The following is a 16,097-nucleotide window of genomic DNA, read 5'->3' on the forward strand; positions in this document are numbered from 1 at the left end:
AAAATGAAAGATAAGTTTCTTGAGTTGTGCAAGGAATTGAAGACGCTGAGAGGTAAAGATCTGTTTGGGAAGAGTGTTGCAGGGTTGTGTTTGGTGCCCAATGTCTAAATCCCGGTGAAGTTAAAAGTGCCTGACTTTGAAAAGTATAAGGGGAATTCTTGTCCGCTCAGTCATCTTGTGATGTATGCCCGCAAGATGTCTACTCAGACTGATCAGTCACCATTTATAGTAAGTTTTCATTATTGATCTGACGCAAAACAGAGACATTTGATACACTGTGCAAGCATTTAAGGTACAATTCGATTAGTTTTACTTCCGTTATGTTATTTATGCATTTTTAATCTTTATTACGTTTTACGTTGTTTATCTTGATTTTATGCGTGGGATAGTTGTGTTTTTGTCAGACAGATCCAGGTAGAAGAACAGGAGAACTCAGAACACGACAGTGCGAGAGTCCGGTATGAAAAAGAGCAGAAAATCCCATTACATGAGGCCTGACACGGGCCGTGTCAAGGAAAGGAAAATAGAAGAAGAAAACAATAGCCTGACACGGCCACCTGTGTCAGGCAGAGACTTCCCCCGTGTTGGGCATGCCAGGGGCGTGTCAGGAGAGCCAGTAGGTTGACATGGCCACCAGTGTCAGCTGACACGGGCCATGTCAGCCCCAGCCCAATATTTCCAATTTTTCCGGGCTTTTCATTCTTTGGGCTATGTGGAGACATCTGTGGACCTGTCCAACTGCTGCTGGGAACTTTCACTATAAAAAGAGTTCTTCTACCAAAGGAAAGATGATCCTGGAAGACAGCAAACCACAGTATTGTGAAGCAATCAAGTATTACAAAGATCAAGGCATTTGGAGAGCTGAAGAGATTCATGAGCTTGAGCGATTGAAGATCAAAGTCATCCAATTACTTGTAATATGTAATTTTTATCTTGCATTGGTTTTAAACAATATGAGTAGCTAAACCCTCCAATGCTAGGGGGTGTCCCTGATTTAGAATTGTAATGAATTTGAGTTTACATTTTCATTTATAATATTTTATTTACGGTAACCTTTTGATGTGTTTATTGCTTTCTCTTTCGGACTAATCGAGATTGATCTATGGTTATCACCTAGGCTGGACCGCCAGTGATAAGGCTTTCATCAGGTTACTCTGCAATAGATATCACCTAGGACTAGGGATACCCTGTATGAACCAGAGCATTCTTGATATTATACAGCTTAACTTCACACTCATTGGCTATGGACATAGGAATGAGGGTAGATTGATTAAAGGTTTTCTCACCAAGGACTTGGGAGAAAATACCCTTGAGAACTGGTAGTAATTAATATTTGTTGATGCAATAGTAACTCAGAGTAATTACAAGGATAAATCATACACCTTCCCTGGCATTGTTCCTTTTTCTCTATAAACCCTTATTTTCATATTTCTTTGTTATTTCCTTTTTACACTCAACAACCCAAATTAATACCTTTTGTTTAATTGAATGATAATTTAAACTCAATATTAACGTGCAATCCTTGAGATCAACATTCGAGGAATTTCCCCATTATTACTATAAAAGGCAAAATAGTACACTTGCTATTTTTCCGATCACAGACCGGCAATGATCAATTGCTTATTCACTACTTCCATGATAGTCTGACTAGTGCTGCACTTTGTTGGTACATGGGGTTGGATAGTGCAAGCATTTGCTTTTTCAATGACTTGGGAGAGGCTTTTGTGAAGCAATACAAGTATAATATGGACATGACGCCGGATAGAGACCAATTAAGGTCTATGTCTCAGAAAGACAAAGAGACATTTAAAGAGTACGCGCAAATATAGAGGGAGTTGGCTTCCCAGATCACTCCTCCTATGGACGAGAAAGAGATGACGAAGATCTTCCTAAAAACCCTGAGTTCATTTTATTATGAACGCATGATCGCTAGTTCCCCTAGTGATTTTACCGAAATGGTAAATATGGGGATGAGACTTGAGGAAGGAGTACGTGGGGGACGTTTGTCAAGAGACGAGGCATCAACAAGCAAGAGGTATGGTAGTAGTTTCAGCAAGAAGAAGGATAATGAGACCAACGCAGTAATCAGTGGGAGGCAGAGGAGGCCTCAGACCAGAAGAAATTCACCACCCCGTCAACATCATCATCATCAAGTGTCATCAGTAATTCTGGTATTTTCTAATCAACAAGCAATACCAATTCAGCAACAACAACAACATCAACGTCAACAACAACAACCGCAATAAAGAACGAACACCTACAACAACAATACCAACAACAATCATCATTAGCAGAACTTTGAGAGGAAGAAGGTCTCTTTTGACCCGATTCCTATGTCATATGCAGAGTTGTATCCCTCGCTAATTCTCAAGAACTTGATTCAACCGAGGAACCCACTGCAGATCCCAGAACCACTTCCCTGGTGGTATAAACCTAAGCTCCATTGTGCTTTTCTCCAAGGAGCACCCGGACGTGATATTGAAAACTACTATCCATTGAAGTATGAGGTTCAAAAGCTTATGAAGAGTGGTATGGTGTCCTTTGAGGACCGCGCGCCAAATGTGAAAGCAAATCCTTTGCCCGCTCATGGGAAATCTTTAGTGAATATGGTGGACGGTTGTCCTGGAGAATTCAAGGTTTTTGACGTCCGGTTTATCCGAAGATCCTTGGTGCAGATGCATAAGGATATCTGTATGGTGAGTGACTGTGAACATGACCATGATGGTTGTGTTGTTTGTAGTGTGAACCCAAGAGGGTGTGATGTAGTGAAAAGGGACATCCAACGTCTGATGGATGAAGGCATGATACAGATTGTTCAATCCTGTCATGTAGATGACGACGTCAATGTCATAGTGCCCTTTTTCAAACAACAAGAGCGGTTGGTAATTCAGTATGATAGCAGCAACAATAAGAATGTCAGTCAAAGATCAGTATCGTAGTTGGCAATACGGTTAGCGGGCCTAGTCCCGTATTCATCTGATAAGGTTGTACCGTACCAGTACAATGCTACAATGATAGAGAATGGTGAAGAGGTCCCGTTACCTACAACTAGTTCAATAGTGAGCATTGCTGATGTGGCGAAGGTGACCCATAGTGGTTGAGTGTTTGGGCTGGTGTTCCCAGAAAACAAAGAGGAAACGATTGTTGGTAAGAAGGCAGAGGTGCCTAATGTAGATCCGGTTGGTTATTCAAAAGATAAGTCTGGTGAATCCAGAAACTTGAAAGCCAATGATGATGATGAGGTACTCTGATTAATAAAGAGGGGCAAATTTAATGTGGTTGAGCAGCTGCTCCAGACCCCCTCAAAAATCTTAGTGTTGTCTCTGCTTTTGAACTCCGAAGCACACAGAGAAGCACTACAACGAGTTCTTGAACAAGCATACGTAGAGCATGATGTTAATCTGGATCAGTTTGATCACATCGTGGCTAACATCACTTCATGCAATAATCTTAGCTTCTGTGATGAAGAACTCCCTGAGGAGGGAAGAAATCATAATCTGGCTTTACACATTTCTATGAATTACAAAGAGGATGCTTTGTCAAATGTGCTTGTTGACACCAGTTCGTCACTAAATGTGCTTCCGAAGTCAACTTTGTCAAAGCTATCTTACCAAGGAGCGCATATGAGATTAAGCGGTGTAATCGTCAAAGCTTTTGATGGTTCACGGAAGACAGTAATCGGTGAAGTGGACCTTCCAGTCAAGATAGGCCCGAGTGATTTTCATATTACTTTCCAAGTAATGGATATCCACCGGCCTACAACTGTTTATTGGGAAGGCCATGGATTCATGAGGCAGGAGTTGTTACCTCCACTCTGCATTAGAAATTGAAATTTGTGAAGAATGGAAAGCTTGTGATTATTGGAGGAGAGAAGGCGTTGTTGGTTAGCCATCTGTCATATTTCTCATATGTTGAAGTTGAGGATGAGGTTGGAACTCCGTTCCAAGCGTTATCTATTGCTGCTGAGAAGAGAGTTGGGGCACCTATGTCCTCGTTGAAGGATGCTCAGAAGATTGTTGGAGAAGATGTTGTTGATCAGTGGGGGCGAAAGGTAGAGGTCTCCGACAACAAAGGCAGAACCGGTTTGGGGTTCCAGAAAGGCTCATCAACTGTTAGATCTGAAGTTATGCAACTCAGCTTCCGTAGCGGAGGGTTCATTCATGGCAATAAACAACACTTAGTAGCTATGCTAAAGGATAGTGAAGAGGAAGATTGCACCAACTTTGTTACGCATGGAAAGACGTGCAATAATTGGAATGTTGTTGATATTCCTATTATTTTGCATCAATCTAAGTAATTGCTTTTATATTTTTAAATCCTTCTCCCATGCCTAAGGGAGAAGCCATGAGTCATCATCCGTCAACTAGGAGGTAACCGCCACGTTCCCATGATTTAACCCATTTACACACATAGCGGGCACCATGAAGGGATGGCGGGCGCCACCTTTGGAAATCACGTTCCCACTAAGGAGAAGTTGGAGGGCACCATGGTCTTTGCAAGCTGCTGAAATCCTCTATAAATAGTTTGTTCCATTTCATTTTCTAATCATCCAACTTAGTTTTACAACACTAAGCATATATTTATCATTTGTAATAGCGGTAATCCGTCACATCGGGGGGTTATCGCACCTTAGTGAGACTGAGTTGGGTCACTTCGAGTTGCTTTCGTCTTTAGCTTTAGGAGTCGGAGGTTTATTTTTGTACCAGATTTAAAGCCCTCCATTTGGAGCAGGTTCTTATTTATCGCTTTATTTATTTATTTCCCGCATCGCTTTTATTTTATTTACTTTCTATCTACGCTTTTATTTTATTTATTTTCCGCACTCGCTTTACTTTATTTATTTTCCGCACTCGCTTTACTTTATTTATTTTACGCACTCGCTTTACTTTATTTATTTTCCGCACTAGCTTTACTTTATTTATTTTATGCACTTTACTCGCTCTTTATGCCTCACATTCTAAAACAAACTTTGCATCATGATCAATACCGTTGTGTTTGTTTGTATTACCATGTCTGGCTAAATCTTTTAAAGGTTAGAATGTAAGGATCGCGGTTAAAGTAATGTTTTACATATTGAATCTGTAGAAATACTTTAAAGGTTGTTTTGATTTTTAACTTGAGTTTTCTAAAACAAACTTGGTTAGTTTTAATTATTCAAGGAGTGCGAAAGCACCCTGGCTTAGTAACTAGGAATTTTTATCACTTAAGGAAAAACTATTTTTGAAACTGTTTTTGGACGCGTTGATAGATTTAAAATTGGGAAACTCCTTGGGTAAACTTTCCAAATCAAAATAACTTTTCAACTAAGTTTACGAGTCTCATTTCTTAAAAATAAGTTTACTACTTTAGCGTTCTACGCACCTTTTATAAGTGACAATAAGATGCCTTAATTTAAGGGTAAACTCGGTTCTAAATACGCGAAAGCGACAATTCCTATTAAATGGATTCTTTTCAAGAGTAGAAAATATTGCCTCATAAGTAGTTATATTTAGACAATCGAAACATCACTTAACTGACGTGAAATACATTCAACCTGTCTTTTCCTGCATTTATTATTTACCGTTATTTTGCAAACCCAATATCTCTTTTACACCGCCTTAGATAAACACTATAACGATAGTAATCGATAGATTGATGATAGGTCTCTGTGGGATCGATATTCTTTTATATTACTTTGACGTAATTTGTGCACTTGCGAATAACAACGAGCAAGTTTTTAGCGCCGTTGTCGGGGACCAATTTCGTCAAATTTCATACCCTGTTGTTACACCGTCTAGACTAAGGCATTATTAGCCGGTAAATGAGAAGAACCCGTAGTACCGGAAATTTAGTAGATCCTTTAGCGAGACCCGAATGTTATACTCGTACACGCCTCTTACTCATCCGAATTAAGAAAGCTATGGCCGAGAATCGCGATAGGAGACCTCTTAAGGAATTCTCCCAACCCTCTGACGAGGAACCTAGTTCGAGTATAGTAAACCCCCTTATTCCTGCTAACAATTTCGAACTAAAACCGTCTTTGTTGCAATTAGTGCAACAAAACCAATTCGCGGGTCTCGCTACTGAGAACCCAAATCAACATTTAAAAGTTTTTATCCAACTAGCCGACACCTTTAAATCTAACGGCGCTTCATCCGATGCGACCCGTTTAAGATTATTTCCTTTCCCCCTCAGGGATAGAGCACGTTCATGGTTAGATTCACTTCCAGCTAATTCAATAACTACTTGGGAAGACCTTAGGAGAGTATTCCTTGCTAGATATCTCCCTCCTAGTAAGACTGTTGTTCTTCGAAACCAAATAACTAGATTTGCTCAAAACCAAGGAGAATCGCTTTTTGAAGCTTGGGAGAGATATAAAGAGCTATTAAGAGTCTGCCCACACCATGGCCTAGAACAATGGCTGATCGTTCATACCTTCTACAATGGACTCCATTATAACACCAAGATGAGCATCGATGCTGCCGCTGGTGGCGCGCTGATGAACAAACCTTACCCTGAAGCTTGTGACCTAATTGAGGATATGGCCCAAAACCATTACCAATGGGGAACTGAACGAGCATCAATAGAAAAAAAGGAGACCCAAGGTGGAATACATGAGGTAAGCTCTCTAGACATGATGCAGGAGAAAATGGACGCTTTATCCCTTAGGATCGAACATATGTCTACAAACACTAACACCGCAGCAGTAGTTCACACAGAGTGCGAGCTCTGTGGATCTAAAGGACACGAATCAGCGGAGTGTAACCTTTCGAACGACCTGAACATCGCCAAGTGAATTACGCCCAAGGTAACCCATTTTCAAACACTTACAACCCTGGATGGAAGAATCATCCAAATTTCTCCTATAAAAACCAAAACCCTATCCAAAATCATGCACCTCAGAGACCGCAAGGTTATTAAGCCCAAAAACCAAACCAACCTATGCAAGTTATGCCCCAGAAGTCTAACCTTGAGAAGATCATGGAAAGCTTTATATCGGGCAAGACTCAGAAAAATAAAGAATTCCTAAACCAGAACATTCACGTAAACGAACTTATAATGCAATTAGGAACCAAGGTTGATCAGATAATCACTCATAACAAGATGCTTGAAACCCAGATCTCACAGGTAGCACAAAACCAAGCCCCGCAAACTACACCTGGAGGACAATTCCCTGGACAACCTCAACCAAACCCTCGAGGGCAAGCTAACGCTATCTCGTTACGAAGTGGGACCGCTTACAAAGGGCCTCATAACCCAGTGATGAGCGAGTCCAAAATTTCTAAAGGAAATATACCTACCAACCAAGAAGAGGAACCGGAGGAACCCGAGAAACAAACCAACCAAGAAGGTGAAGCCAAGGATAAAACTTACAAACCACCACCCTCGTACAAACCACCAATCCCATATCCGCAAAGACTTAAACAAACCAAAGTCAACAACCAATACCAAAAATTTATAAAAGTAATAGAGAAGCTTCATGTAGAGATTCCGTTCACCGAAGCTATCACCCAAGTTCCGTCTTACGCCAAATTTCTCAAAGACATCTTAACCAATAAGCGTAGGCTTGACAATCCAAAACCCTTGGAATGCAACTTTATTTTCGAGGATAAACTGGCTAAGAAGGAGAAAGACCCTGGTAGTTTTTCTATACCTTGCATTTTAGGGAGTCATGTGATCGACAAAGCTTTCCTAGACTTAGGCGCTAGTGTAAGTTTAATACCCTTAGCTGTACGTAAAAGGTTAAACTTAGGAGAATTACAACCAACTAAGATGTCCCTCCAATTAGCCGATAGGTCTGTTAAGTATCTTGTAGGCATTTTAGAAGACATCCCAGTTAGGATCGGTCAACTTTATATCCCAACATACTTTGTGGTCATGGATATCAAAGAAGACGAAGATATCCCTATCCTTTTAGGTAGACCATTCTTATCAACAGTCGGAGCTATAATAGATGTCAAAAGAGGGAAATTAACCTTCGAAGTAGGGGACAAAAAGATCGAGTTCATTCTTTCAAAATTCCTGATGACACCAATTCTAGGAGACGCATCTTATGCGATCGATATCATAGATGAGTGCATAAGAGAATTTGATCAAGGAGAACCTAAGATCGAACCATTTTCAAACCCGAATGAAAAGGATGACGAGCTAGAGGAAACAGAACCTCACGAATGTTTGGACCTTACTCCAGACCTTTCACCAAATTCCCAAAAACCAGCCCAAGAACTTAAGAAACTACCCAAGAACCTAAGATATGAGTTTTTGGATGAAGAAATGAACCGCTCAGTAATAGTTAGTGCCACCTTAAACCAAGATGAGACGAATCGACTCTTGAACGTTTTAAGAAGATACCCCTCTGCCTTAGGGTACAACATCTTTGATTTAAAAGGTATAAGCCCATCTGTGTGTATGCACAGGATCTCACTAGAGGAGGATTCAAAACCTTCCAGGGAACATCAGAGAAGAACCAACCCTGTAATGAGCGAGGTAGTCAAGAAGGAAGTCCTTAAACTACTGGAGGCTGGTATAATCTATCAGATCTCTGATAATAAATGGGTAAGTCATGTACATGTGGTACCCAAGAAGGGAGGCATTACAGTCGTGCAGAACAAAAAGGGAGAGCATGTCGCTAAACGCATAGAAGGAGGATGAGTATGTGCATAGATTATGTAAGCTCAATAAGGCAACTAGGAAAGACCATTTCCCCCTTCCATTCATAGATCAAATGCTGGAGCGTCTTGCCAGACACTCTTACTTTTGTTATCTTGATGGATATTCTGGATTTTTCCAAATACCCATTCACCCCGAGGATCAAGAGAAAACAACCTTTACATGTCTTTCCGAAACATTTGCTTACAGACGAATGCCGTTTGGACTCTATAATGCGCCAGCTACTTTCCAACATTGTATGATGTCAATCTTCGCAGATTATCTCAACAGAATCATGGAAGTATTTATGGACGACTTCTCGGTGTGTGGATTAGACTTTGAAGACTGCCTCATTAACCTTGAAAAAATCCTAGAGAGATGCGTAGAAGTTAACCTTGTGTTAAACTGGGAGAAGTGTTACTTTATGGTTAAAGAATATCTGAAAGAGGCATTGAGGCCGATAAAGCAAAAATAGAAGTTATAGAAGACCTTAACCCTCCTAAGACAGTTAGAGAAGTCCGTAGTTTCCTTGGACTCGTCGGTTTCTACCGACGCTTCATAAAAGACTTCTCTAAAATAACAAAACCCCTGACCGGCCTTCTGATGAAAGACATTGAATTCATTTTTGATGAAAAATGCATCAAGGCCTTTAATCATTTAAAACAAGCATTAATTTCAACACCCATTCTACGAACCTCGGATTGGACTAAACCCTTCGAAATAATGTGTGATGCTAGCGATTTCCTATAGGAGCTGTCTTAGGGCAAAGAAAAGATAAGAAACTACACGTAATATATTACGCCAGTAGAACCCTAGATGCCGCTCAATTAAATTATACAACAATAGAGAAGGAACTTCTAGCTGTAGTCTTCGTAATCGATAAATTTAGGTCTTATCTTGTAGGATCTAAGATTATAGTCTATACAGACCATGCAGCTATCTGTTACCTTCTGAGCAAAAAGGATGCAAAACCTAGATTACTCAGATGGATCCTTTTGCTACAAGAATTCGACTTAGATATTAGAGACAAAAAAGGAACAGAAAACGTAGTTGCTGACCATCTCTCCAGATTAGAGCATTTAAAGCCAGATCATTTACCTATAAATGATGACTTCACCTATGACAGACTGATAGTTAAGATAGATACCGCTCCTCTTGAACCTGATAGAGACAACCTTGGGACAATTTCAGAAATTAGTAGAGTACCATGGTACGTTGATTTTGTGAACTATCTAGCCGCTGATATCATACCACTTGACCTCAACTATCAACAGAAGAAGAAGTTCTGTAAAGATATAAGACACTTCTATTGGGACGAACCACTCCTTTTCAAAAGAGGAACTGATAACATATTTCAATGTTGCGTCCTGGAAGAAGAAGTCAGAAACATCATAGAGCATTGTCATTCTTCACCCTATGGTGGATATTCAAGCACATCCAAGACATACGATAAGATCCTTCAAGCTGGTCTTTATTGACCGACATTATGGCGTGATGTCCATGCTTATATTGTCTGATGTGACCTGTGCCAGCACGCTGGAAACATCTCAAGACGTGACGAAATGCCTTTGAAGAACATCCAAGAAGTAGAACTATTTGACGTTTGGGGTATTGACTTCATGGGACATTTTCCAACTTCGTTGGGAAACAAGTACGTTTTGGTAGCAGTTGACTATGTGTCAAAATGGATAGAAGCTATAGCCGCACCCACCAACGACACAAGAGTAGTCATCAAGATGTTCAAGAATAATATCTTTCCCAGATTTGGAGTTCCACGACTTGTCATAAGTGACGGTGGATCACATTTTATATCCAGGATATTTAATAAACTCTTAAGGAAATATGGAGTGAAACACAGAGTAGCAACACCATATCACCCCCAGACTAATGGTCAAGTGGAAGTATCTAACGGAGAGATTAAGCAGATCTTGGAGAAAATTGTATCAATACCTAGAAAAGATTGGTCTGAAAAGCTAACAGAAGCACTATGGGCTTACAGAACTGCTTACAAAACCCCTATTGGAACTACATCGTACCAGTTGGTCTACGGGAAGTCATGCCACTTACCATTTGAACTCAAGCACAAGGCATATTGGGCTATCAAGACCCTAAATTTGGATTGTCTGGCAAGAAGTGAATCCTTGATATTCACAAATTGGAGGAACTCCACCAGAACGCTTACGAGAATGTTGTTATATACAAAGAAAGAACCAAAGCTTGGCACAACAAAAGGATTATGAAAAAGGAATTTAATATAGTCGACTCTGTTCTCCTATTCAATTCGAGATTATGACTTTTTCCAGGTAAGTTGCGTTCGAGATGGACAGGCCCCTTTGAGGTTTCCAAAATCCTAAAATCTGGAGCAGTTGAAATCCGGAACAGTTCCTATAATCCGTTCGTGGTAAATGGACAAAGACTAAAGCAATACCAATGAGGTGACATCCCTACAGAATGTCATGACCAAAATCTGATCAATCCTCCAGTTCCTACCTCTAACATATAACGTTCGAATCGTCAAGCTAACGACGTTAAACAAGCGCTGCATGTGAGGAAACCCATGATTTCTTTTCCTTTACCTTTACTATTTTCAATTTATATTTTTATTTGTTTTATATATATATATGTATATCTATGTGGAGACTAACAGTTATAATATTTGCGATTTTAGGTTTCCTCTGTTTCTAATCTAACTTTTCAGGAATGGAGAATATCGACACTATGCTAGTAATCTTTCGTGACCCAGTTCAAGAGCAGCAATACGTCATGCTTTCACAGTGCCCAATGCTGCCCACCAGATATCCCGACTCGAGCTGCATGGAGGCATTAGGCATTGAGCCTAGTGTCAGGCATTTGTGCAATCAATTGCAGTGGGATGAATATACTGATGTTATGCACGTGACTTACAGGAACCTGACTTTGGAGTTCCTGAGCTCGCTTATCTACGAGCCCTATGTTGGTCACGCCAGTGATGGAGGATACATTAACTTCAGGTTGTTTGGGGCAGAATACACCTTCGGCCACAAGCGTTTCGACAACTTGCTTGGTTTTCAGACTGCATATGATGCTTCATCTGAGCTCTCCATGAGCTATTTTCTGAGCCGAGACATCGAGAAGTTTTGGAGTGATATTACGTATGGAGGTAGTCCTGACCCTTCCACCCAAGTCTCCAACAAGATTCACAACCCTGCTTTCAGATACTTCCAGATGATCATTGCCCACACCCTCCTGGGGAAGAGTGACCCTGATACGCATGTGAGTGTTGAAGAGATCTTCTTCATGTACTATACCACTCAGTCACGCCCGATAAATTATGGAGCTTTCCTGATTGAGAGTCTATATTTTAATGCTCGCTCTGCTGCGAGCCCTATACATGTTGGAAGCATGGTGACTCATATAGCCTTAGCCCTGGGACTCGACAGAAGACTATCTCACCTGACGTCTTATTAGAGCTACACCTTAATAGATATTGATTTCTGTCTGGACCGTGGCCTCATGAGGAGATCTTCTTTCCAACCGAATCAATACAGGCTATTAATCGAGGGTGAGACCATTCACTACTTCACTTTACCTGACCATCAGGTGACTTGTGTTATTGATCAGGCCAACTGGGCCTACGCCATAGAAGGGCAGGGAGAGACAGTAGACGCGCCGAAGATCGCACCGATCAGAATCAAAGTCCGCACCAACAATCTGAATCTCAAGACTCCGAGCATGCAGTCCGAATTGGTTAAGCTTCGCATGGAGATAGCCCAGCTTCGCCAGGACCTTGCTGACATTGCTTTGCAGGTTGAAGTATCAGTGGCCTCACATGACACCGAGACTGATATGTTGCATGATGAGATCGTCGACCTCTGATGCCAGATCGCAGAGCTTCGAGGATACGAAGTCGAGGAGACTCCACCATACCCCGAGCATTGATGCCATCATGAACCGAGAAATACCGTTTGAATTTCCCTATTTTTCCCGTTTGTAGCGGTGTATTCGTCGCTATATGATCTATCGATTAAATCATAAGCTAAGAGATACCTTGAAATTTTCGAGTCGCCACCGCACTTTTATTTATCCAAAGGATTGGCTAAAAAGCGAACAAAAGCCTAAGAAGTTTTACACGTAGAAAACTAATAAAAGATCAGAGATTCTGGGTAAGGGGTAAATTACGCAATGGGAAGGTGTTAGGCACCCACTACGTCCTAGGTACTCCTAGGGAGCCCTTTTCACACTTGTTATGCTAAATTAATATTTGTTATGACAAAAGTATTGTGCAAACATGATTGGGATGATGAGAAAAGAATGTACATTTTTTATTGGGTTATTGGGTTCGAACGGATGAACCCGTTGCCTACGTACCTTCCATCAAAGGTAAGGATCAAAACGCCGTAGTTCGGCTAAAAGATTTCCAAAAGTTGGTGGATTCAGTTTTAAACACAAGCACTGAGGCTTTTCATTATCAATGGGAGAACACTCGACCAAAAACAACATCCACCATGCGAGGATAGCTTCGACGTACTAGAGGGGTTAGCCCTGTTTGAAGTACGGAAGTCTTACTGTCGACTCACTAAGGATAGGCAAGATTTACATCAACCACAAAGATAATTGAAGCCTATGGCTAATGCATGAAAAGATTAATGGACAAAGCCAAAACAAGTGAATGAGTGAAGTTAATTGATTGTGATTATGAAAATGAAGTCAAAGTATGATTAAGATTGATTCAAAAGAAGTATTATGAAATGAAGTTTGAAAAAAGTCAAGGACTTGAATCCAGGTTTTTAATTTGAAAAACATGAAGATGTTTGCACAACACTTATGTCAAGTTTGAAAGTCAAGAGTGTGAAAAGGTTTAGGACATAATGAATGATGGATGGATGAGGATGGATTGTAAAACTTCTTAGAAGGTTCACTTCTTGAAATCATATGGGAGATGATTCAAGTGTGTCCTTTGGAATAGCAATTAATAATAACAATCAAGCAAAGCAAGCAAAAGCGGATATCGGATGCCAATCACTGGTCTTATACCAATCTCCTAAAACAGAATGGGATGTCAGATGCCACTCAATGGTCTTACACTAATCTCCTCAGAAGAAAACAAGAAATGGGATATGGAATGTGGAAGTCAACTGCCAATCTGTCTGGTCTTAGGTTAACTCCACAGTATGGTCCTAGGAAATCCAGTGCCACGTTACAGGGACTTATAATGGATCCTCACATACAAGAACAAAAGCAACAATATGATCACAGGAATGCAAATGCCAACTTACAGGGACTTATAATTGCAACCTCTCATACAAACAGATAAAACAAACTATGATCACAGGAAAGCAGATGCCAACTTACAGGGACTTATAACTGCAACCTCTCACACAAACAGATGAACAAACTATGATCACAGGAAAGCAGATGCCAACTTACAGGGACTTATAACTGCAACCTCACATACAAATCAAACAGATCAAATTATGATTACAGGATAACAGATGCCAACTTACAGGGACTTACAACTGTATCCTCACATACAACAGATAAAACAGAAGATATGAGTGACCAATGAGGTCTTACACTCTATCCTTCCGTATCACAGGAGCAAAGGCCAAAAGAGATGGACTTACAATTGTCCTCAATGGGCAAGCAACAATGATAACATCACAAAACAGATGAGATGATCATGCACTAATGGCAATTGATGATGATGATAAATGCATAACATACAGGCAAACAAGTGCACATGAAGCAATCAATCAAGCAACGAATATCAAACAGCACACTCTATAGCCAAACAATGGGGGGCTCACACAAGAGGGTTTGACTTTGAAAGTCCACTGTAATGGGTGAAGGTCGCTCTTAACCTGGCCATTGAGGGGCTCAGGTGAAGCAGATGAAAAGGAAATGAGGGGTGTGCCTCATTGCTTCTATCTCAGATCAGAGAGAGCATCAAAGAAAGTGTGGGAGTTCAGAAAGTAGGAACTCTCTCCACATTATTGACTCGATTAGATCTTGGGTATTTATCTCATTGCTTCAACCATGTAATGGGAGCAAAGAGAGGACACACTGAATAGTGGGGGATAGATTGCTTATCCCTACCTTCCACCAATTGCCTTACTTGAAGGACTTTTCCTGCTTAGGACAAATTTAAACAAACACAGGCATTGCCTCTTAAGGAGGACTTCAGACAGTTTGCCCGGTCAAATAACAGACCGGGTCTCCAGACTACATGAAGAAGAAAGGTTTATACCTCAAAGCAAATGCTAAATAGCAAAGCAAACAAGCAAGTTCAAAGAACTTAAGCAACTAAAGCACCTGAAAAAGTCAAACTTATTAGCAAACAGCTCAACAGTCAAAATCAAAAGCAAATGGATAAACAAAAGTCAACCACAGAGGGATCAATTGTGCAAGGCACAAAGACTCAAGCAATATGAGTCAACCTACAAAACAAGTGTTAGCACATGATAAACAAACCAACTCAATCAAAATTGAAAGGTCTTTGGGGCATTGGTGCTCAACCTGAAACAGATGAACTCAACATAAGCTTAGAAAACCACTAGGACTAGCCTAGGGTCAAAGATGAAAGAAAAAAGTCAAGGCAGCAAGGAAAAGTCAACCCAAACCAAGTCTAAGCATTCAAGAAGCATTCTCAATTGGATTCATAATTATATCATGCATCATGGTCATTTCATATGCAAAAGGATGCAAAGCATGGCAAGAGAAGCATACAAAAGTCAACAGCAAAGACTTCCTTCAAAAGTCAACCCAAACAATCTCAAAAATCATGAAATAAATCACACTCAATCCTAACGTCTAGCATGGTATACATGTAAAATTTCATGGCATTTGGATGAGAGGAAGGCAGTCAAGTAAAATCATGAAGTCAAACCAAATTCAAGTAAGCATGATGAAAGTCAACAAGCATGGGTCAACTTCAAAAAATCATATCAATTTGAAAACAGAAGAGAAATGAATGAGATTAACACCAATGCAAAGCTCAAAGAGTCTAGTTATCACATGTGAAATTTCATGGTCATACAATAAGATTTGAGAATTTCACAAAAGATTTGGCAAGGCATAGCACAAAAAGTCAACAAATGACCAAGTATGGAAGAAAATTCTCAATCAAATGGAAAACAGCAATATTAATTCCATGAAAATTCATACATGAACTAGACATGTGATAGATGATTCATGCAAAATTTGGGGTCAATTGGATAATAGGAAGCATGTGAACAAAAATTGGGAAAATGCATGATCATGGTATAGCACCAAATTCAACACATAACTTCAGAAAATCATAACTCTCAATCCACAAATGATAAATGCACAAACTTTATATGGAAATGAAGGTCAATGTGTCTAGTTTCACCACAAAAAATTTCAAAGGCATTGGATATAACATGAGTATTTCACAATTGAAATGGCACCATGTATCATTTATGCATACATGTTGAAAAATCATTTATCATTTAAAATCCAGAACATGGAAA

The 16,097-nt window shown here is 40.2% G+C and overlaps 1 non-coding gene across 1 annotated transcript; it reads right to left on the reverse strand.

The window, feature by feature from the left end:
* Nucleotides 1–6,283: 6,283 nt before the first annotated feature.
* On the reverse strand, nt 6,284–6,390 carry LOC127099562 (small nucleolar RNA R71). Its single transcript, XR_007794052.1, has one exon. It is a non-coding gene; the product is annotated as a small nucleolar RNA R71 (small nucleolar RNA).
* Nucleotides 6,391–16,097: the final 9,707 nt, after the last annotated feature.

The sequence above is a fragment of the Lathyrus oleraceus genome, chromosome 6 (genome assembly GCF_024323335.1).
Source record: "Lathyrus oleraceus cultivar Zhongwan6 chromosome 6, CAAS_Psat_ZW6_1.0, whole genome shotgun sequence".
Taxonomy (NCBI): Eukaryota; Viridiplantae; Streptophyta; class Magnoliopsida; order Fabales; family Fabaceae; genus Lathyrus; species Lathyrus oleraceus.